The following is a 23,742-nucleotide window of genomic DNA, read 5'->3' as shown; positions in this document are numbered from 1 at the left end:
CAACCACTCTGAATCTAGACTGACGCTTTCTCATAAGCTAAACGCGTGTTCCACCTGAGGACCCAGGAATCCCAGGCCTGCCTTTACCCTGGAGCAAGGAAACCGTGGGTTCTCACAAAAGCCAACATATGAATGTTTGCAACAGCTCTCCTCACACTCCTCCAGAACCAGAGACAACACAAATGTCCTTCCTCGGATGAAAGGATAAACAAACTGTGGTATCCACACAATGACAAACTGCTCAGCATTCAAAGGAATAGAGTATGGCTCTGAGGTTTACCAAGTGTTGCATTATGCTAAAAGGAGGAGGCCCATCTTGGAAGGCCACAGGCTGCCTGGTTTCATATCCATGACCCTCTCTAAAACACACCAATGCAGGACAGGGGAACAGATCAGTTTTCACCGGGGAGTAGGGGAGGGGAGGCGTGCCTGCAATGGGGCAGCAACAGGGAGTGCCGTGGGGGTGATGGGCCAGTACACTATCGTGATTGTGGTGGTGGCCACGAGCATCTACCTACACATGTGATAAAGCTTGCAGAACCGTACTCAAAAGAAAGAAAAATGTGGGTCTTACTGTGGTAGTTGAGAAACCCCAAAGGGCAGACTTTGCCAGAAGGGCGTCTCTCTATATTTTCTCACAACACATGCCCTCGAGGAGTCTAAAAACGTTATACGTGCAATGCCAGACTGAAGCTTTAGGCCAGCGACCCAGGCTCTGTCCTTCTAGCAAACTTGGAAACCAAGAATCCACAGGTTTTCTTCAGAGCATACTGGCACTTGGGAATTTTTATTAACCAAACATCGGGATGGGAAACACAGAACAATATCATAAATACTTCAAATCATTTGACCTAGAAACCCAGACAAACATCCCAGAGAGAGTCTCCCTTAACATGTCAGTAATTGAAAACTATGTTTCTTAGGAGTTAGTCCAGTTACATCCTCTGGGCCATCACCATCCCACATAATAAACACTTATGTGTGAAACATCTGGAAACTGATCTTAGCTCCATTACCTCCCAACCAATTTTCACATGTCACAGGGACTCTCCAGGATCATATTTCCTCATATGGAAAGGCCATTCTCATGGAAAGAAATTCATTCGCACAAACGCCTTTTTTTCATGAAGAAAGACCTAGCCTTTGAAACATCAGTTCACAACTGACCTGTGTGTGTCTTAATCACTCTTTGCCCTCCCTCTCTCCCCCGACCATTCCTGTGAACTGTCTCACTGTCCTATCTCCACATGCACAAGATTCTCAAACCACACATAAGAAGGTCCTCATGATCTCTTCTCCAGAGGCATCAAAGGCACCGGGGCCTAGAGGAGTCCCCTATTTGTGGGAAGGAAAGCAGCCGAGTCAATCACTGTGACTTCCCTTCCTTCATTGTCTTACTCCTTTTCCTTCCTTCAACAGTCCCCCGTTCCGGTGGGATAAAGATCGCATATCGAATGTCTGCTGCAAGCACCACGGCGCTGGGTTTCCTTCATCTTCACACATCTTCACACATCTTTTCCCTCTGAAGAGAGGGAAAAGGCCACTGGACATGAATGAACCCACCAAGTTTATTGGTCTGAGCTTCCGTTTGGCAGGTGATGTCCCTCAGCGACCTCTTTGCCCACCGCCCTGGTGAATCTTATGTGTCAGTTCGGCTAGGCTACGGTGCCCAGTTGCTCAAACACTCATCTAGGTGTTGTCGTGAAGATACTTGTGGAAGGTGTTGAACTTCCACAGTCACTAGACTTTAATTAAAGTTCACTGCCCCCATCACGCGAGTGAGCTTCAGCCAACGAGCTGAAGGCCGCAAGAGCAGAGACCGAGGCTTCCCAAGGCAGAAGCAACTCAACCTGAAGACCGCAACACAGACACTCTGCCTGAGTCCTCGGCTGGCTGGCCCGCCTACAGATTTCAGCCTCAAGACTGCAACTGTCATATGAAAGTCCATCGTGTCATCCCTCTGGATTTCGGACTTGCCAGTACCCAAGATCCCACAGAGCCAACTCCTGAAAACCCATCGATCCATCCACAGATGGATACAGATATGCACAGATGCCAGAGGCATGTGGACGTCCTATCGGTTTGGTTTCTCTGGAGAACCTTGACTTATGCACCCACAGCATACCACATCTTTCTGCAGTCCAATCCAAGAAACATTTACCGAGCTGCCATACTATCAAGCGCCAGGTGGATGACAAGAAGTTTGATAGAAAACAGCCTCTGTTGATTTAGCGTCTTCCACATGCCAGGAAACGTGAGCTGGGAGTTCCACATCGATTATCTCATTTGGGTCTCATTTTACAAATGGGGAATCGGAGGCCTAAGGAGAGAAAGATGTCGGTGGTGGGGCCCCCATTGGAATCTGGTGTGTGAGAGAGAGCCGGGGAGTAGTCTGGAGAATGGGGAGATGAGTTTGAACAGAGCAGATGGGACCAATTCACGGAAAACTGCCAAGCCACGAGGGAGCAACAAAAAGTCACACCGGTGCTCTATGCCCTGTCCCGGGGCATCCACCAAAGCAGAAGCAGCCCCAACCGACCTGAGGACAGAGCTGGAGCTGAACTGGATGGATCCACGCAACAGAAGGTGAGGTGTGTTTACGGCTCCCAGATGGGGAACCCACCGTAGAACGGTCAGCATTCTGGTGAGGTCAAGAGGAATGGGGCAGAGAAAGAAAGGCTCTTGGGCTGGCCAGAGAATTCTAATGCGATTGTTGTATTCTCTTCCCTAGGGTTCCCAGCATAGCCTGGGGCCCTCCCTTCCTCCAATGTGTCCCACACAGGCACTGGCAGGTGTCATCATCTGAAACCTGACCGCTACACTATATTGCTCCCTCAGATAAAATCCACAACGATCACTGTCTCAGGCAGTCAGCATGAGACAAGGAGTAAAGGGAAATCAGACCTAAGCAGAGAGGAAATGTGCCAACCCAAAGAAAACAGAGTGAAGAGGAAGGGTGGGCCCAGGTCAGGTGCAATCGGTGATCCACCAACACCATCCAGGACCACCTGTCAGATCTCTCCCTTTCGGCCAGATCGGTTCAAGGAATGACATCCAGGCATGCCCATGTCCAAGGGCAGGAAGGCACTTTCTACTCTCTGTATCTCTGCTGTAGCAAGGAAGCAGACCAGAAGCCCCTACACACATTCTCTCTCTTCCACACTGGCCAGTGCTGGGTTATTTCCCCATTCCTCAGCCAGTGCGGGGGACAGTGGAGTGGATGACCACGGCAGTCTTGGATGAGAGATTTTGGAGGTGGGGATGGCATCTTGGAAGACTTTCACCTCTTATCCACCCTTGGGGAACCAGCTTAGAAAGAACTTCCTCCAGGAGGCCTTCTCTGGCCTCTTCCGCAAGCCCTAGATGAGGGACCTTCTTCTGAGCTCCCACAGCACCCTGAATTTGCCCTCTCCCGGCCCCAGTCCCACTCAGCTGGCATCAGACGGTTCTGCCTGTCTCACTCACTAGGCCAGGAGCCAACAGGGGCCAGCGAGTTGGCAGGATTTGCCCATCACAGAGCCACAACCCCAGTGGACATTCACAAACAGCCAACAAATGAATTAAGAAGAATTTGGGGCCCTTCACATATGTCTCACTTCAGAAGTCAAACCCTGTACCATCCCAACTGTCCCACGTTGCACGGAAGGAAATTCCTGCGCCGAGAAGTTGGATAACAACCCTAAGAAAGGGGCGGAATTCCATGCCAGGCACCTGTCTGACTCCAGGTGCCTGTTTCCCTTGGGCACCTGCCTCTGTGACTTATCAGCCTGCATGGAGTCCCATGTTACAAAGTAATCCTGCCGGGGAGAGGTCAGCCAGGAAAGTCCTGGAGGCTGGTCCAGGGATCAGACAACCGTTGCAGCCAACGTTTACCTTCCCTTACCAGTGCCAGGCTCTGTTCTTGGTGCCTGGAATGCTGTGCTCAACAAAGCCTGCTCAAACCTCCTGCCCTCATCAGGTTGCATTCTAGCATAGGTGAGCAGAAGGTAGAGAGCCGAACAAGTAAATGCATACCGTGTGGGGGTGATGAGCCCTAGGAAGAGAGCTGTGCTGATTTTGACAATCGAGACAAGGACACACGATACTTTTCCCAACTCTGCTGATACGATGACAAGTATCCTTACAAAATGAGTCCATGTCAGTTCAGAGGAACTCAGTTCACATAATACTATCAACTACACAGTACTGTGATGGTTTTCCAGAAATGGCAATACTCCACCATAAATGACTGAGATCTGTGCAAGGTCACTTTCTGCTGAAAAGCGTGTGCCCACCTTATACAACGCCAGGGAAAAAGGAGCCTGAGTTCCAGACATGCAGTGCCACGCTGCTGTTCTGTATCTTTGTCACCTGCACAGATCAGTTCTATTCTCCTCTATCAGGAAGGGCGGGGACAGTCTTCTCAGAGGCTCTGCTGCAAAAGAACATTGAAGTTAGCAAACACTCAGTGATGCCCGCTTTCCAGCATGAAAGAAGAAAATGAAGACCAATGAAACGTGGTCCCGGCATGGCATTTGGGACCTTCCTATAGGTGGCACAGACAGGGAACCACGGTGGGAGTTCAAAGGGGTAGTGGCAGGGGAAGGGGGAAGAGGAAGAGAGGCTGAAGCAGCAGAAGGAAGACAAGGGAAGAGTCTCCTCTTGCAAGTGAAGAGCTCACCTGGTCACCCGGGTCACTCACTGATCGCTAGGTTCACATCGTCAAAGCTGCCGATGGTGTCCTGAGTGAGATCTACACCTCTCACCTACAAAACAAAACCTGAATGGTGAGGCATAGTCACCTAACGTGTCTTTACTGACGGTGCACTCTGTTCAGCGGTCCCCTCAGTGAGGTGTCCAAAGCAGCCCCACCCCGAGGACAGCACAGCCTGAGCGAGTAACAGTCTGTCCAAGGTATAGTATAAAGCAGAAAAAAAAAACAAAAACAAAAACTGGGGTGGACATTGTTACTAGATACCTGGGAAGAGAGTGGGGATAGAAGACACAATTCTTCTCTCTCCACCTCCCCGGAAAAAGCAAAAATTCAGGCTCAGGACCTGCCATGCCCACTCATTCACAATGTATTTTTTCCAGCTGAGAAACAGCTGGTCTGACAATTCCTATCCCCCTCGAAGGGGGAATGCATGGCTATTGTGCTCACAGCATACGGTTCTGGACTCTCAACAGTGTGGGGATGAAAGACACAAACATTCTGGATGGACGGAAAATGAAGTCAAGTGCTTTTCTGCATCCACTCGCGCACACTATATCCTCCTGCAGGGTAAGAGTCATCAGAGGGCACCCAGTCTGTGGGGGCGGGGAGCCAGACTGAAGATGAGGAAGAGGACCTGAGCCAGGGGAGCTGAGAACACCGAGGAGGTCCAGAGGCCCAGGTGGTCAGGAAGGGCTTCTCCACGGGCGTAGTGCCCTAGGAATAACGCGGGTCACCTATCCCTTACCCGATATACTCAGGGCCAGAAGTATTTCAGAGTGTTTCAGATTTTGGAATATTTGCATGTACATAATGAGATGCGTCGGGGAGGGGGACCCATGTCTAACACACTGAATTCATTTGTGTGTCACACACACCTTGTACGCATGCATGTAGCCTATAGGTAGTTTCATACACTATCTTTAAGGCGACTGTGTGTATGTGTGCATGCCCACTGGGGAGTGAACCCAGGCCTTCAGGCATGCTAAGTACACCCTCTGTCACTGAGTTACCCCCCAGCCACTCACAGAAAGTTTGGGGTTTGGGAGCAGTTTGGATTGTGGAGTGTCAGATGAGGGAGGTTCAATCTGTATTATCGCCCTTACTTGCAGATGAGGTAACTGAGGATCAGAAAGGTTCAGCCAGTCACTCAAGGTCACGCAGCTAGGTTGTGATGCTGACCATTTCTCCGCTAGGTCTGTTAAAATACAAATATCTCTGTACCTTCCATCACACCAATCCCTCCTCTCACTCTTGTCGCCTGTTTTAGTTCCCATCCGCCATCTTATACTTACCCGTGGCTCTCCTTACCTTTAAATTCTCATAATCTGATAAATATCGAATATAGATGGGGTGTTAGCACGGGATCATTACTTTAAGAACATACATTTTCCTTGCAACCCACGGTTGCCCGGCCCAGAACAGAACATTTATCTTTAGTTTATCTTCCACCCACACGCCAGGTCAACAAAAGGGGTCCGGGACTTAGTTTTAACTCAGCTATTCACCTAATCCCAAGTCTGATTTCCAAAGTAATGGACATCCGACTGCAAAGAGCATGACCAGCGCCTCTCTACAAAAATAATTCACAAAACATTTTCTCAGATGCCAAGATGGTCCAGGCTAAGAGACACTGCCCCCTTTGACGGGGAGCTGTTGAGATTCTGCTCCTGAAAATAGAGAACTGCTTGCTCTCTGGCCTTTCTCTCTGTTGCTGGTATCCCAAGAGGCTCAGTCAAGCAAGGCCACTCACTCGCCCTTCTTGGACAAAACTAACACAACCCTGACACACACAGGTCAACACACAAATGCAACACACCCCTTAGGGCTGTGTGAATCTAGGGAAACCGCAAGGGAAATGCCAGTGGAAATCTGTCAGCCTATCATGACACCAAATTCCTGATCCCGCCGAGGTCTACTCCCCAGGATCGGCTGCACTGCAGCCAACTGGACGACCAAGGATGCCCTCCTTCTCTGAACACCACACACTGCAGCTCGCATAGTGATTTGGTGGAAATGGTCCAAATACTTGCATGCGAATGCAGGAATCACAGAGCCTACTAAGAGCCTGCCTGCTCCTAAGTCACATCCCGATCCCTCTGGCTCTCACGCATCCTGGGAAGACTTTCTCTGACGTTTCCATTTGGGAAATGTCGCCTTCCTTGAAATCACTTCAGTGATTTTGTCTCATATTGTGGGGTGGGAGATGAGGCGGAGGGGGAGGCGATGCCGAGGAAACAGGTTATTTCCGAACCTGTTGAACACTGATTCGAGCCCGATCACACCCCGCTGCTTAATGATGCCCACAGGAAGTTTCAGTCCTATTTCTCCGCTTCCAAACGCCGGGCCCCGGCTAGAGAAAGAGAAATACGCCACACGCAGACTGTCCACCCGCCATTCTGATACGGACGAGATGGGGCGTCTGAGAAAAACAACGGTCCCCTCAGAAAGCGCCCTTCACGGCTGGCCAAAGGAGGACTCCGGTCCCAGGACCCACAGGCACACCTGGCCTGGCCAGGAGGTTCTCTCCGAGCCTCTCTCCCACCCTCTTCTCCTTCTCTCACCCAGCCGGTGCCAGGGAGACTGTCTCTTTCCCCGGGCCTCCCTTTCCCTCTGGGTCTCTGGGTCTCTGGGTCTCTGGCTCCCTCTGCGTCTCTCTCTCCCAGCCCCCTGGTCTCCCAGTCTCTGTGTCTCCCCGTGTCTTTCTGCGGCTCCCACGCTCTCTGTCTCTCCGAATCTCTCTCCCACCCCCTTCTCTCTATCTCTGTCGCTCGGGCTCGTTCTGTCTCAGTGTCACTCGGGCTGTCTCACGCGCGTTCTTTCTCCGGAGCGGGTCCCACCGTCCGCTCGCCGGTGCGCCGCCTGCTCGCCTCAGCCCTGGGAACGCAGCGCGGCGCTTGGAAGGAAAGGGTTAAGACCACCGAGAAGAGCCGCCCTCCGGAGGCTAGAGTGGCCGCGTGTGGGAAGGCGGAGTCTGCGGGCCTGGCGTGCGTCAGAGGGCAGGGACGCCTGGGAGAAGAACGGGGACCTGGGTTCGCTGCGGCTGCTGCAGTGCGAGTCGGGAAGGGGCAGCAGGATTTCTCCGCGGGGCGGCCAGGTAGGGGGTCGCGACCCGCGCGTCCCTTCTCGGCCCCGCGGAGCGGCGGCGTCGACACCGCCGTCCGGGCAGCGCACCGCCGCGGGCCCTCGCGACCTCTGGAGCGTGGGTCCGGGACGCGGCGATGCTTGCCGAGGCCGTGGGAAGAGACTCTGGGCAGCGGAGGTGACGTCACAGGCGGGGCTCGTGGGAACCGGCGAGGGGTCACAGGAGGCCACCTGTTCCGGGACGGGCTGGCTAGTTCTGGTCTGGAGCGCGCGAGAACCGATACCGGCTCTGTGATTTGGTTTTTTTTTTTTTTTTGGGGGGGGGCGGGTGGAGGGGATGAGTTGCTTTTGCACAGGCGGGAGGAGCCCACCGAGAAGGAACGCGCGTGCGCAGGCACACACGCTCAAAGTTATGGAATCTCTCCGGGCTGCTGCAGTAGTCAGAGCGCCCTGGATGTGGACCCCAGTGTCTCGGCAGGGTGGCTTTTGCCCTTGCGTTTCGCAAGGAGTAGACAAGCTATGGTGGGGGAGACTTACGGGGATGGAGGTTATTGATATGATCAGAGGTGCTCTCGGTAAGCTGAACTGGGAGTGTTTATCGGTGACCAGCTAGTGGAGAAGAAACGTCCACGTGTAAGCACATCATCCTGGAGACAGGCGGTGGACCAGGAGTCAGAAGGGCCTGTCATACTTAGTGCTGTGGGAGTCGTGGCAGGGTGGACAGACTGCAAGCCTCACTTATCTAAGTCGCATGGGGAAGGGTGGTCCTTTGTGGTCAGCGTTTTCCAGAGCGGGAAATCATGCTGGAATTTCTTTGCTGTGGCTTGAATCAGGAGTCAGGAGATGCTTAACATTGTCGACAAGGTCAAACTAAGCAGGTCATCTTTTACGCCTTTCCAAGCAGATCCACGTGTATGGAAAGAGATGATCATTTTGCCCTGGAGGTTACCAGTCCATGAACAAGGTTCTATACTTTGCAAAAGGTAGCATCTGCACGGTCTAAGTGAAGGAGGAAATCAGTAATTGTCCCAGAATGTGATCCTCGTCCTCATTGTGTAGATGAGGTGACTTTTTGTGTCCAGTCCTGGAACTGGAACCCCGAGCCTCGCACCACCTTGGAATGCCCTCTGCCACTGAACTCCATCCTCAGCCCCAAATGTGGGCTGGAGTTCAGTGGCAGAGGCTTTGCCCAGCAGGTTGGCGACCTTGGAGAACAAAAATGTTTAAAATGAGGTAACAGTCACAGAGAGGTTACATAACCACCCCAGAGTTACACAGGGAATAAGCGGGAGAGCGCTGGTGCAAATCCAAGGGTCCCTGGCTTCATTACCCCTTTCCATATCTGGATATCTGGATGGGTCCTCCCTCCTAAACTGTAGACCTCTTGAGGCAACTAACAACCCACCGGTCACATTTTGCACTCGCTGAACTCTCGGGCAGAGTGGATGTGACTTCCAAGAGAAAAGAGTGGTAGGGAGAGTGGATCCCAAAGTCTCTGCCCTACCCGCTGGGGAGAGAGAGGGCCTATTAATAGGAAATTGAAGGATGAGAGGAGGACAGGATATGTTTTCCTTAGGAGACAGGACAGTGGGCTATTATATTCCACACAGCTGACGATCAGCATGGATTATGTTTGATTTATTTACTTTTCCTTTTGTCTCCTCCCTCCCTCCCTCCCTCCCTCCCTGTCTTTCAGCATTCGCAATCCCATGCTCTGTGGTGAACACACCCAAAGGCTATATATGGGTAAGTAGAGAGATTCTCATTTTTGCATGGAGAGTACCTGACCATAACCACCACCATTCTCCTGTTTGAAAAGAGGGCATTCCCCGATGCTAAATAAAAGAAACCGATTAGTCACGTTTTCTAATTCTTTTGTCATTCTCCGATTACAGAAATGGCATGCTAGGCACTGAGAGGTTAGGTCAGCTCCCCGGAGTCACTCAAGTGGTTGAGTCCCACAACAGTTAATGGTCAGCATGTCCCAAACTGAAGCTGTCCACCCCCCACCCTCTGCACACCTTTTTCTCCAAGATACCACCTTTTTAAAAATATTTTATTTAGAGACAGGGAATCGCAGTATATGATAAAAAGAAAGAATAGCGACACCTACATAAATAGTAATAAAGGCATATGAGTACAAGATTTCAAGGAGAAGAATGGCATACACATGGCATAGTTCTCCCCTTCATTTATGTGGACCCAGTGTTGCGTTTGCCTTTGGAGTTTGCACTTGGGACTGTAGTTTTTGTACCATGATGGGATGCAGGCTGGGGGTTTCCCTTGCAGTGTAGAGTTAAGTAGCAGAAATGAGGAAAGAATCTGTCACTTAATGGCCTCTTGGACCAAGGAAATTAATTAAACAAGACTTAACCTGCCCTAGATACCGACTGTTTTGGTGTAATAATGGTTCACTGCAAGTTCGGTCTTAGATATAATCTGAGCTTGCTGTAATGACAGAGTATCCTAACTGAGGCAGTGGAATGAATCTGGCATACTTTCCTGCGTACATATATGAATACACCACAGTGAATCTCAACATGGTGTACATCCACAAGACTGGGATCCCAGTTAGAATAAGATATAGTCCGTGATTATATGAACACATCAGAATAGATTCTACTGCCGTGTATAACAAAAAAGAACAACAACAGCAGCAACAAAGAACAGTGTCCTAACCAAGGTGTCCTCCCTTTGCCAGGGTGCTGGTGTATCAGTCCCTGTGGGTCAGCAGGGATGCCAGGGTCACCAGTCTTGACTCGGGGGACCCTCCAAGGGACTCTGCAGTGCTTTCATGCAACTCCTCTTTCATCCTTCACTAAGGATGCCACCCTCCTCCCGCACGAGGTTCTGTGTCAGTTCCGACAACATCCAGTAGAGAGGTCAGATCCACAGCTGATTCTGTCTTCGATGTAGTAAACTGAGCATGAATTCTGTTTACCACAGCCCTCTTTAATTCCTCTGAGTGCAACGTGCCTAAGTATGCAGTGAAGCGTGTGCTGTGGACAGGGCAACAATAAATGAGAAAAAATGAAAATGTCACCAGTCCCACCACCACCATTCCCAACCCCTAAGCCTGCCTGGAGTGTAAGCTAGAATCCCAGGAGCCCTGGCATGCAGCTCTCCACACCCACGTGTCTCCCTGCCAGGAGATGAACCGAAAGAAGGTGGGTTGCCGATGCAGAAGAGCGTGAGTCTGGGACTCACATCCCTTTCTCTCTGACTCCACAGCCAGGCCTCTTTCCAGTCACTGCAAAACCGTTTGCTTATGTTTCAGAGCTATCTGCTGACCCGCAGATACCGTACTGTGACTGGATGGTCCTCATTGTTCCAACACCACGTCCATCTGTGAAACACGGGCCTCCGTCAGGTAAAGCCACCCTGAAGGGTTCTAGGACACTTAGTGTCTGCCCTCCCAAGAGCCATCGTGACCCGACAGTCCTGAAGTCTGTTGGGTGGCCTCAGCTTACAGTGACACAGAGGTTTCTCTTCTAGCGGGAAAGGCACCCGTGCAGTTCAGTTCCACCCTCAAATTATGTCTCGCTCTGTTTAATTTGGTTCCCGGCCGGATAATAGGAATTTAGAGACAAACAGTGCCCAAAGAAGTGTTTGCGATGGCTTCAGCACAGCTTTGGAGTCGACCAGATATGGAAGCATCGTGATGTGGGGCCCACCAGACTGAGGATGGAAGCCTAGTTCTTCCTGTGCAGATCTCTGTTCTTCAGCTTTCCCCACTCTACAGTGTGGATAATCAGAGTGCCCATCTGCTACGCCTACCCCTCCCTGGTGAGTGTGACCCGAGCAAACCCTCACAGACCACCTGCAGGTGAGTGTGATGTGTCCTTCTGTGTGTAGTACTTCTCCCACCACACCAGAGTTGGGGACGGTCCTCAGCCTGCAAGGGTACAGCCTAAGTCATCCCTGCATGCTCTCCCTCCCGACTCCCTGACCCCGTGCCCAGCAAGTGCTTAGAACTTGCTTATTTGGTGGTCGAAGGACTTTGAGCAAAGTTACTTGAACAGTAGTGGGTAGCTGTTAGAGTTGTAGTTATTTCTGCAGCAGAAATGATACTGAGAATGCAATGAACAAAGCTCTTCGCTGTAGTCAGAGTGGAAGAGGAAGATCATGGTTTCATCCCATGTCTAATTCTGGACCTCCGAATGAAAGAGGCTCCAAATTTTGTGGGTGTATGTTGGGCAGTCTCTTGGTCCACCAGCCTGAGTTCTGGCCTTCCGGTAGAACTGCTCTCGTCCATCACCAGAGTTTCCCGAGTGTCCAGTGCACATAGTATGCACCTACCACATCTATTCAGCAGGAGGACTGTTGACTGAACTTGGGCCTGGTATTTGAGTATGTGGTTCTGTGGCTGGAGCAGATGTCGCTTGAGATGTGGTTGGGAACAGGGATGAAGATGCCAGTCAGGTCCCTGTGGGCTCTCTCAGCCTTACCTGGTCGTGGTCCTAGCTCTTTGCCCAAACCCTCCTGTTTGCCGATTTCCCCTGCCCCACCTCCCTCCTTCGTCCACACCCTGCCTCCCCTTACAGAATTGTCTGGGCATCTGTGACCCTCTGTTGTCCTTTTCTGTCTAGCCGATGGAGAAGAAGCTTCCCCGTCGAACAGCAGCCTGGCCCTCTGGCCCCCACACTTCCAGCCTTCTGCTCAGCTGTCCTCCATTCCAAGCTGCCCTGGTGTCCTTGCAGTGTCTGCACTCTGTCTGGCAAGTTCTGCCTCAGACACTTTTCCCAGCTGTTCCCTCTGTGCAGAAAGCCATGACCCCAGGTGTCTGCTTGCCTGAGTCGGCTTGCCCTTCTCATCTATGTCAAAATGTCTCCTTCTCCATGGGGACTCTGATTACTCTGTTTAATACTCCCACCTGCAGCTCACCCGGTCCATTCCTGTATTTCTGATCCAATACCTTTTCTTCCTCTCTGTACCACTTCTCTGTCATTGCACACATGCGTACACATACAGAATCTTTCACTAGTTTTATCTCTGACAGATCAACTCCACCTGCAAGATTGTACAGTAATTCAGAAAACGATTGAAAGACCAGATCGTTACAGTAAAACATCATCTTTTTCTTAGGTTTTTATCCGTAGGTGGCCCATTCTGCCAGGATCTTTCCCAAGAAAACAATCTGTAGAATCAACACAGTATTGCCTATGTCTTAAAGGGCCAGAAACAGATATAAACAATAAAACATAGAGACAGACAGACAAGAGAGGATCCCCAAATCATGGCCCACAGATGGGAACCTTTAAAACAGTCCAGATAGGGGGAACATCCCCCAAGTTCCTAACTCCCGCTTAACTGTGATTTCTACAACAATGGCACCACAGATGTCCCCACAAAGGGGATCCAGATGTGTAGAATCAAAGGTCTCAGTGTGCACCCCAGGGGAGCTTACCAAATGGCCAGGGTGTCATGACTTTACCGCATTCGGTTTCCCTTTTTTTCAAAATAGATCAAGACGGCAGAGCAATCCATATAGTTCAGGGAAGGAGGGCGGAAGTTCCCCAAAGCAAAAGGAGCTTGGGCAGCTGCTGGGAGTCCCTCAGTCACTCCCTTTGCTCACAGGAATAGCTCCTCTGGTTGGACCCGAGGCACACTCCCCTGTGTCCTGACTTTCTGGCCCTCAGCTCTCAAAAAGAGTGTCCCTTACATCCTCAGCTTGGAAGTGCGGTTGCTTGGAGTGGCAGGCCTGTCCCAGAAAGCCCGAGTGGGGGCTGCTCTCAGGTCCCATGTGAGGTGCCAGTTTTGTAACTGAAAGCTCGGTCCTTGTCCCCATTGCCAATTCATGCCAATTTAATCATGAGGACATGGTTTTGGGAAAAAGGAAAACAAAGTTTTATTGCTTTGCTAGCAAGGGAGAAACACAGGGAGCTCCTGACCCTGAGGCTGTGATTCTCCCTGTCCTGTCTCTGAAAAATGGTTTGTTAACATATTTAAAGCCACACCCTATGTTTGGAGCCTTTCAAAACAGTAACAACAAAAAGTAACAATCCCGGCCTTCTTATCTTAACTAAATCAGAAACAGAGCTGATTTCATGCCCATCCTGCCCAGAAGGCAGTTTCTCTTCTCGGGTTTGCCTGTTAATAGAAACCTAAAGGACTAGTGAGTGGGTAACCTGGGAGGATTTAGGTGCCACCTTGGAGGCACTATTTTTTGTCCTTCCAGAGTTTTCTTGATGGGTTGGTTTAGTCCCTTTGCCACAATCCTGATCAGAGTCATCCCAACCAATCCTTTAACAGCCCTGTGAGGTACCAAAGAAGCCACTAGGGTAGGCAGAGATTGATGAGACTTATCTTTATACTTCAAGGGTTTTTGTACTGACTGACCTGAGCAGAGCTACCTTGCAACAAATTTCCGTCTCCTTCACCATAGCTTTTATGAAAAGAAATACCATTCTTCTATGATTTTCAGTTGTTATTTTAGATGACTCTAATGGGGCTTCCCCTTTGAGAGCGCACTTCCTCTATCCCACTACGTATTCTTTTCTTTTCGTATTAGTTGTAGATGAACGCAGTACCTTAATCTTATTTATTTACTTATGTGGTGCTGAGGATTGAACCCAGTGCCTCACAGGTGCTAGGCAAGCAGTCTACCACTGAGCCGCAACCCCAGCCCCTCCCACTATATATTCTTCGCAAACACTCTTTACGTTCTTCCGTTAAGCTCATGCTTCAAATCGTAATCCTAAAAACTGCATAGTAGCTTTCTCACCTTTTCAGTTTTCCACAAGGCATCAGTATTATACTGTCGCCAATGCATACGTATATGTATCATATCTTTCTTCTCTCATGTCCTGTAGCTGGGCTTCAAGGCATGCCAACTAAGATAAAAAGCTTGTCACCCATGGTGGCAGGAAGCCTGGATGTTTTCCCATTTGGGTAGTAGCTGAATTTCTATCGATAGTCCTAGTAAAATATGTAACTCCTCATTTGTTTTAAGCAAGTGTTTTCTTCAGTTTTCCTTCTAGCGATCTCTTTTACTCTTCCATTAGAAGATGACGACTTGGAGATTTTGAACAGCAAGGTTCTGGGTGGGAATCAGTCTCTCTAAATCAGGTGTTGGCTGTTCAGAGAGAGGGAATGATACGGGACAGCAGCAGGGAAGGAGGGTTAAGAGAAACGTGACGTTCGCTGGGAGCACTAGTGAACACAAGCACAAGTCTTTCAGAGGTGTTGCCGGTGTCTCATGAAGGCCCAGGCTGTGACCGTGGTGAGGGCAGACCCTGGCAGCAGCACCATAGCTATGGGAATACCACTTGGTTCCCCTTGACCTGGAAGGCCTATCAGTCCATTCTGTACCTGTAACCTGCGCTGCACTTGCAGTGACACAGCATAGCCTGCATTATGAAAGAGGTCTACAGTGTCCTGGTGCAGCAGGTCCTTTAGGTCTTCGACTTTTATGGAGAAGACATTATTGTACTCCTGGAGCCGCCCATCCAGGGCCACAGCCCCTTTCTCTTTGATGCAGCCGATGTAGATGCCCAGATGCCCCTGTCATTGGAGACAAATGGTAAGCAGGCACTCTACCTCTGAGCCACCCCCCGACCCTTGGCCAGGGATTTCTGTCAGTTCTGTCACTGATGGACACTAGCTCCATGAGCTGCCCTGGCTCAGAGAAGATCATCCACGGGATGTGTCGCTGGAAGGGTCACAACTATGGGACCCTGGTGGTTCCTGATTTCCCCCACTTGATAGGGTCCTCAGTGTGCTCAGGCTGGGTCCCTGTGTGGCAGTAGGTGCGGCAACCTGAGACACGATTACTGCCGGGCAGTTCTGTCGTCTGAGTCTCAAGGCTGCCTGGTTTCATCTCACACCCCACACGCTGACTTTCAAGAAATTTTAACCAAGTGTTTTTGTTCTACATTGGAGCCTCGAGTCATTCCTTGACACATTAATTTGAAAACAAACTGTGGCACTTTAGGAAACACTCAGGAGAGCAGTGTGATTAATGTGGTTGGATGACTGTGAGACGCTTTGAGCTCTGTGTGTAAACTTCCTTTCCCTCATCCATTTTTCAACTTTTTCTTTGTGTTTCAAAAGTAAGCAGAAGATTTCTACCTCCCCCCAGTGCTCAGCTGGCTTGTCCCCACAGGGTCTATTTTCCTATTACCTGACACTTACTAGTGGGATTCCCAAGCCTGTTACAGAGTGGAGGCTCAACACACATCCCCAGTGTTCCCATTGGCCTTATGGAGTTGGAGAACAAGAAAGGTTAGAAACGTCGTGACGCTTTCCCCGTGTGGTGTAACTCCTTTCCCCTGCCCCTGCAGGTGAGAAGACTTCCCCAGACTTCACACCTCCAGAGACTGGCAGCGGGGCTGCACAGCAAATAGTGCTCTGAGGCCAAGGAGCAAGGTGAGTTTCCACAAAGCTCACTTGTCGTTAAGAAGGAAGTTTTCCCAGCGTGCGGTCGACAAGGTGCTCTTGTCTGTCAGCCTGGCGGCACTGTCCTCGATACTCTGCAGGTTTGGGAACACATGAAATAGAACACGTGAAGCAAGGGGTTGCTTGTCCTCTGACAGAGGGTGTGTTGGAAAATGGCCATTAGTAGGGAAGCCAGAGCTTCCTGCTCTGGCATAATTGACCTGAAACACTAGTCCCGTCAGTTGAAGAGAAACTCAGACTCCACTTGCCTTGTTATCCCATCGTGTGCAACGTGGAAATAGCATGGGTCGTTATTAGGAACCTGTCTGTCATGTCACCAGGTTCTAAGTTACCAGATAAGGAACCAAGAGTTTTATCTCCGAACCCCTCTCTCACATTGCAGTGTGTAATGTGCAGGTAGTCAGAAGTTAATAGGATGAAACCATGGTTGTCTTAGCGATGGAGATGATCTCACGGGATAGTTCACTGTCATTGGCCCAACCCACGTTTTTGGTAAATGATCTGTGGACACTCATCCCGCATTTTCTCCTAGACAGTATGACCCATCCCCTTCCCCTGGGCAGAGTGATGCCTTTCACGGCATCACTTTCTTTCCCCCAGCCCCAAATTCTGATTTCAGATGTGTTCATTTGAGTGTTCATGTGAGTCCAAAAGGGTCTGGATACAGTGCCACCCATGCTCCTGTTGAGGTTCGGGAGGTGGTCCCAAGATCTAGAGTCCGCTCTTTCCCGCCAGGGTCCTGGGATCCAGGCCCTCAATTGTGTGGGTGAAGAGCCGCAGAGGTGCACCTGCTGTGGTTACTTTCTGGGTGCCGGAGACGCCTAGGAGGAGGTAGACCATAACATCTCAGGACAAGATGGGTATGTCCTGTTTGTGCCTGGGTGGGACGCCCCGTTTCCCTTGTCACTGAGATTTCGACAATTGTAGCTGAGGGAGATGCCACATGTTTCTAAACATTGGCAGGAATATGACCCCAGGGCAGGGTCCAAAGGAAGCTGACTAAACTGAAAGTCTCGATAAGGACTGTGGGCTGTTAGGAGCTGAAGTGGACAAGGACTCAGGATAATCTCTCACTGTTTCTGGACAGTCGTGGAAATGAAACATCAGGAGGAGGTCACAGACACCTGTCTGAACTTGGGTATGTGACAATGTCTCTCTTCCTGGAGTGGAACCTGCACATAGCCCAGATGTTTCAAACCTTGGAATACAGAACCAAAGGCAGACCGTGCCTCTTTCTGTGACACAGATCTGCCCTCAGCTCAGAACCATCACACCCCGGACGTGGACTTTCAGACACGTCAGGGACCTCACCCTGTAGGTCACCAGACACCAAATACTCCAGTGCCATGCAGAACCCAGAAAGAAACCCAGGAACGCACAACTCAGAGACCTCAAATTTTTGGACACACAATATCACACAATGGAGTGAACTCGGCGAATGAGACCAGGGACCCCGAGGAGCCCAGAGAAGTCCAGTTCTGAAATACAGACCCATATGCATGTCAGCAATGGCAGAGCCCATGACTTAAAACCCCACATAGCTCCCAGACCTCCCACCCTGGACATATAGGCTGACAAAATCATGGCGCCCACACCCTGGTATGCGGGCACATGCACATCTGAGAGGACTGGTACTGAGGACACACAGACCTCGTACATGGGGTTATGTGCAACAGACATCTCAGAAAAGTGAGAGCGTGGTGCACAAATTCCCACAAACCCCAAAGTTTGCAAACGAGGACATGGTCAGCCCCTCAGATTTCCAGCAACCTCAGTCCCTGGGATGCAGACTTATAATCGGGTCACAGAGGTCACACTCAAAATGCAGAACCCAGAAGGGATAGCATCTGTGATCTCACGAGCATAGGGTGAGGGATGCCAGGGTGCATCACATCTTGCACATCAATGCTCTGCAGAACTCAAACCCTAATTCTGGAAATACAGAATGAGAACTACAAAGAATGTATATGGTAGACATGGCCCCCAGAAGAGATCAGACCTCACACACCAGCACACACATTCATAAAGAGCCCAGAGATCCCTCACCCTGGACACAACCCCCACATCCTGGACGGACATCCTGAAACAACTCAGACACCTGACAACCTGTAATGGGCCAGGGACCTCACAACCTGGACAGAGTTTGAAGCAACTCAGAGATGTGATGTATGGCCTTAGCAACGCCCACAGGGTCACATCTTACATGATCCATGCCAGATAGTGAGTGCCACAGCGAGGTTTCACCCAGTCTCATGAGTGAGACATGGATGGAATGAGTGAAAGGTAGAAATAGGGGAGAATGAGAACAAGGCAGACTTTTCTGTAAATCTGTCTCCACCGAATGAACGCCTACCTCTGGACCCTGGTCCAGGCCCCTGAGTAATCTCCTTTTTCAGGGGAATGAAAACCCAGGTTCTGCCATCAGAGGCTGTTTCTGGGCAGTGATTCAGCTATGCCTGGTCCTGACGCACCCTGGATCCCTGTGCCTGTCAACGTGGGGATGTGTCCTAGGTCAGGTGTATTGTGCCATCCTGGAGGGGAACCACCACTGCCCTCAGGCCTGAGGTGCCCTTGTGCCACAGAGTCACTGTCTGGGTAAGGAGAGGCTGAGTGTGTGCCTGTGAACCAGGATGGCCCTGTGGTGCTCAGAGCAGAGCCGATGCTCCTGGGAACCCACCTCCTGCTCAACAGTGGACTGCCTGGCCAGCATCCTGTTCACCCTGAATGGTGTCATTCTGACTCTTGAGCATGCAGATCCAGGTGGCCTTCGGCCCCTGACTTCCTCTGCCCTCCTCAGCCCTGAACAGAAGGCCCCCTAAGAATCCTTTGAGAATGAATGGCCCAAGGTGAAAGGGGGAGATGGTGGAAGTGTTTGCAGTGGTGTATCAGGGCTGTATGGCACAGACCACACACCCGATACAGAAGGGCACCACTGTCCCTCCCACCCTTCCCCCTCAGCATCCCCTCACTCCCTTTCCTTTCTGTCCTTCTCAGGACATGCTCAGAGTATGCTTGTTCCCTCCTCCCAATTTGTAAATCAGGTAAGTATAAAGAGGTTGGGGTGTGAGGGTCTCTCTACTTACATATGGCTTGGTGTAAGTTGACATAGTGCAGACATCTTCCTACACACTCACACCATGAGAGCAACCCTGGGGTTGGGCTGTCTGTTCGTGGGCAGTCACAGCTGGGAGGCTGTGCTGTTTGGGGACTGAGGCTGATGGAGCCTTGCTGGTGGGCCTTGTCTTCCTGGGCGACACATACACTGGCCCATCTCTGATTCCCTGGTGGATCTGCACTCTCTGAGGTCTCAGTCTCATACCTGTAACCTTCCTGCTGGAGAGCTGTGAACAAAGTCGGGACTTAACTGATGCCTGGTGACAAGTTCATTCCCTTAATCCACCTGTCCGCTAATTACCAAGATGCTCTCAACATCTCTAACTGCCTGATGCCTAAAAAGCATGTCATTTAAGCATTTACTTCTTTTTATTGAGCAGGTTTCCATCCCCATGGAGGAACCAAACCCCCTTTGAACTGTCTCTGCACATCTAGGACCCACAGGTATTCTGGGGAACAGATTTCTGACGGTGAATGGTTTTCTTGGTGTGTCCGTAAACTGATAGTGGGCTTTCAAATCAATAGAACAGGATCCAGTGAGCGTTTTTAAACAAGCCAGTGATCTTGCTGACCTGGTAGCACCTTCAGTCTTTTGTACTGGTGAGTGGGCTGAGGTTCCTGGGCAGGATCCCGAACTGTCCACAACCATCTCCACCTCTGCTATTTGAAGCCCCACCTTTGGGGATATAAGCTTCCCAACTAGGACAATACCCTCCCCCACTCCAAGCCCAGACCATGCATGCTCTCTAACCTGGGAGGTCCCAAGTGGGCAATCCCATCTAAACCAAACAGATTTTAGTGTCATCCTTATTTTCTGCTCTGCTCCTCCATTGTGGAACCATTCACTTACTTCTTTGCCTTTATTCCTGGCTGCACAAGAATTGCATCTGTAGAGCCGGCTGGCTGTGCCATAAATGGGATGATGGTGACCTCAGAGGCCGCAGAGGCTTCACCATGAATGGATGTGTGGAGGTCCCTGCGCGGTGTGCAGCCCATTGCACCTGGCACACGGTGGTTTGTTTTGAAATACAAGGCTCCCTTCCCCATTTGTCCCTCCCAAAGTGTACTGCTTCATCTGGGCCTTTCAGGGTACATTCCAGTACAGGGGGTTTCTCCCACCCTCCTCATCCAGCCTGTTCCTTCTCAGGGTCCCCAGTCTTGCTGATTCTGCCAGAAGGGGCAGTTTCAGGCCTTTTCTTTCTTTTTCAAAATGTTTTTGTCAGTGCATTATTGTTATACATAATACGGGGTGTTCTTTTGACCTGGTCATACGTGCATTGAACATAAATTGCTCCATTTTGGTCCCTGGTGCTAATTTTAGGCTATTTCTAATGGTTCATTTCATCTGTTATTTACCCCCCTCACAGTACTTCCAGTGGGTATTGCCTTTGTGACCCCAACAGAGCTCAGTGGACTGTTCCATTCCCATCTCACTTCCCCTAATATTGCCTGATGTGTCACTGCAAGTTGCTTATTCCTGTTCCTATAGAGTGCCCAGTGTAGAGTTCAGCTTCCTTGCTGGAGCCCCTGCCCCAGGAGTGTTGCTCAGGATGCCAGTAAAGGGGTATTCCTTCCCCTCCCCACCGACAGAAGTGTGAATTGACAAGACAACTGCAGGTCTCTGTGGCTGCATCTGTCATTAAATTCTACCACCTCCCCCTCAGTAGAAGGGGCCATTTGTCCACTCTATTCTGTGCTCTCTGCCCAGCACCTAGAACAGTGTCAGGCACACAGTAGGCCCTCCTTTGAAGTTGGTAAGGAAAGAAGCCTTTGACCTGGCAATCCCATGGCCAAGAATATGTCCTTGGAATGCAGTTTGTCCTGGTCACAGTGCCTTTCTCCACGACATGGTTTTAATGGGGAGTAGCAAGAAGGAGATGCTCATACCTACCCAGTGTGTATGTTTTCGTGCACATGCGAACGTGTGTGTGTGTGTGTTTGCTAACGTGTATGTGTGTACTTGTAAGCATGTGTGTGTGCACGTGCGTATGTAAACATATCTCACATGCATGGGCTAGAAGACTTACTATTAGTGTCGATTATACTCGCCAAAGAGATCTTATGACTCATTGCAGTCCCCATCAAAATTCTAATTACTTCTCTCCCAAAATTAACAAGGCAATGGTATAATTCTAATGAAGTGAAAGGCTCCTGTAAAGAGGATGTGGAGCAGAAGGAACACTCTTAAGCCAGTGGTGGGATTATAAATGAGTACAACCACTATGGAAATCAGAATGGAGTCTCCTGAAAAGACTAGGCATGGAACCCCCATATGACCCAGCTATACCGCTCCTCAGTATTTATCCTGAAGAACTAAAGTCATGGTACAGTGATACATGCATACCCATCTTCATAGCAGCACAATTCACAATAGCCAAACTACGGAACCAGCCTATTTGTGCACTGGATGAATGGATAAAGAAAATGTGGTATGTATACATGATGGAGTTTTATTAAGCCTTAAAAAAGAATGACAGTATGTCATTTGCAGGAAAACGGATGGAACTAGAGACCATTATGTTAAGCAAGATAAGGCAAGGTGCAACCATCAAAGGAGCTATGTTTTCTCCTATATACTGAAGGTAGAGAGGAAAAAGGAAAAGAAAGATGGAACTCAAGGGAGGTCTGTAGAGGAAAGTGACCAAGGAGTGGGAGATGGGGTTGGAGGTAAGTAAGTAGTGCTGAGAGTGACATTAGCTAAATTACATTGTTTTGTGTGCATGTACAAATATGTAACATGAAATCTCATCATTATGAGGACTAATAAAAATGTGGGCAAAATGTTCCCACAATAGCCAAAACAATCTTGAAAAAGAACAAAGTTGCAAGACTCACACTCCCAGATTTGAAAACGTACTATAAATTTAATGTAGTCAAGGCAGTGTGGTACTAACCAATAAGTATAGATAGTAGCACAAAATGAAGTGTTCCAAACGCCATATTTGTATGGTGGATTGATTGTTCTCAAGGGTGCCAAGGCTGTTACCTAGCAAATAATAGTCTTTTCAGCTGATTGTTCTGGGATAACTGGATGTCCATATGCAAAGGGATGAATTTAGACCGGTGTGTCACACTGTCTACAATTAAAATGAATTATAGGGCTGGGATATAGCTCAGTTGGTAGAGCATTTGCCTTGTAAGCACAAGGCCCTGGGTTCAATCTCCAGCACTGCAACAACAAAAAAATTACACTTAAATGTAAGACTTAAAACTAAAATTATCAGAAGAAAACATACGTAAATCTTCAAAACCTTGATGTAGGCAACAATTTACTAGATGTGACATGAATACACAAACAGCAAAAGATAATACAGATAATGTGAAATCACCAAAATTTGAACTTTTATGCTTCAGAGGACACCATCAAGAAAATGAAAAAAGGGCTGGGGTTGTAGCTCAGTTGTAGAGTGCTTGCCTGGCATGTGTGAGGCACTGGGTTCGATTCTCAGCACCAGATACATACAAATAAATAAATATCCATTGACAACTAAAAATATTTTGAAAAAGAAAGTGAAAATTGGCTGGGGTTGTCCCTGAGTTGTACAGTGCTCACCTAGCATGCATGAGGCTCTGGTTTGAGCCTCAGTACTATATAAAAGTAAAAAAATTAAAAAAAGGTATTGTGTCCACGTACAACTAAAAAATATATTTAAAAAAGTAAGTGAAAAGAGAACCCAAAGTATAAGAAAAAATATTGCAAATTATGTATTTGATAAGGAACCTGTATCTATAAGACACATCTGACCACCTCTCAAGAGAAAAGACAAACCAATTAAAAGATGGGTGAAAAATATAAATCCAAATTTGTCCAGAGAAGATATCCAAATGGGTGATAAGCACATGAAAATAAGCTCCATATCATTACCTTCAGGGAAATGCATACATGAGTCACATTGAGGTACCCTTGCCCTCCCAGTAGGATGGCTTCAGTAGAAAAATAAGTGTTGGTTAAGTGTGCAGAGAAATTGAAACCCTCATTCATACACTGGTGGTTGCAATATCAAATGATGTATTCACTTTGGAAATAGTCTGGCAATTCCTCAGATGTTAAATATAGAGTATCACGCAGCCCAGATTTCTACTTCTAGGAATATATCTGAAAGAAATGAAAACATTCACAGAAAACTTTGTCTATGGATGTTCATGCATTGTGTATAATTGCCAGAAGTGTAATCAATAGGAATGTCGGTGGAGTGACAGATTGAAAAATAAACGTGTATTTGTATGAAAGAACATTATTCATCAGTAAAAAGAAATTTACATTATGAAACTTGGAAACATTTTGGCAAGTTGAAGAAGCCATTCCGAAAGAAACCATCTGTTAGATGATTCCAATTGTGTGTAATGTTCAGAATAGGCAAATTTATTTAGTTACTTGAAATTGAACCCAGGGGTTCTTAACTATGGAGTCACATCCCCAGCCTTTTTTGTTTTAAACATTTTAAGATTTCTTTTAG

At 49.1% G+C, this 23,742-nt stretch overlaps 1 protein-coding gene and 1 long non-coding RNA gene across 28 annotated transcripts in view; one reads left to right on the top strand and one right to left on the bottom strand.

The window, feature by feature from the left end:
• LOC124971757 (protein FAM156A/FAM156B-like) overlaps positions 1-7,965 on the bottom strand; it is a 22,862-nt gene extending 14,897 nt beyond the window's left edge. For 4 of the 14 annotated variants that reach the window (XR_007106347.1, XM_047535456.1, XM_047535455.1 and 1 more), the window contains exons 1-3: positions 5,797-7,191; positions 4,661-4,745; positions 4,275-4,414 (exon numbers count right to left, since the gene is read on the bottom strand). The gene's annotated coding sequence lies outside the window, so the exon portion shown is untranslated. Of the gene's footprint in view, positions 1-4,274; positions 4,415-4,660; positions 4,746-5,796; positions 7,192-7,501 lie in introns of those variants that run through there. The other 10 variants (XM_047535457.1, XM_047535460.1, XM_047535454.1 and 7 more) reach the window with 10 other exon arrangements.
• Positions 7,220-23,742, top strand: LOC124971758 (uncharacterized). 14 transcript variants are annotated; one of them, XR_007106359.1, is made up of 9 exons: positions 7,220-7,787; positions 9,471-9,520; positions 10,721-10,941; positions 11,052-11,144; positions 11,351-11,560; positions 16,057-16,141; positions 16,907-17,309; positions 19,666-19,729; positions 21,777-23,742. It is a non-coding gene; the product is annotated as an uncharacterized LOC124971758 (long non-coding RNA). The 14 variants fall into 14 exon arrangements; XR_007106356.1 differs by having other exon boundaries at positions 21,404-23,742; XR_007106355.1 differs by having other exon boundaries at positions 16,907-18,766.

Source organism: Sciurus carolinensis, chromosome X, assembly GCF_902686445.1.
Source record: "Sciurus carolinensis chromosome X, mSciCar1.2, whole genome shotgun sequence".
Lineage (NCBI taxonomy): Eukaryota > Metazoa > Chordata > Mammalia > Rodentia > Sciuridae > Sciurus > Sciurus carolinensis.
This window is presented reverse-complemented; position numbering and strand designations above follow the sequence as displayed.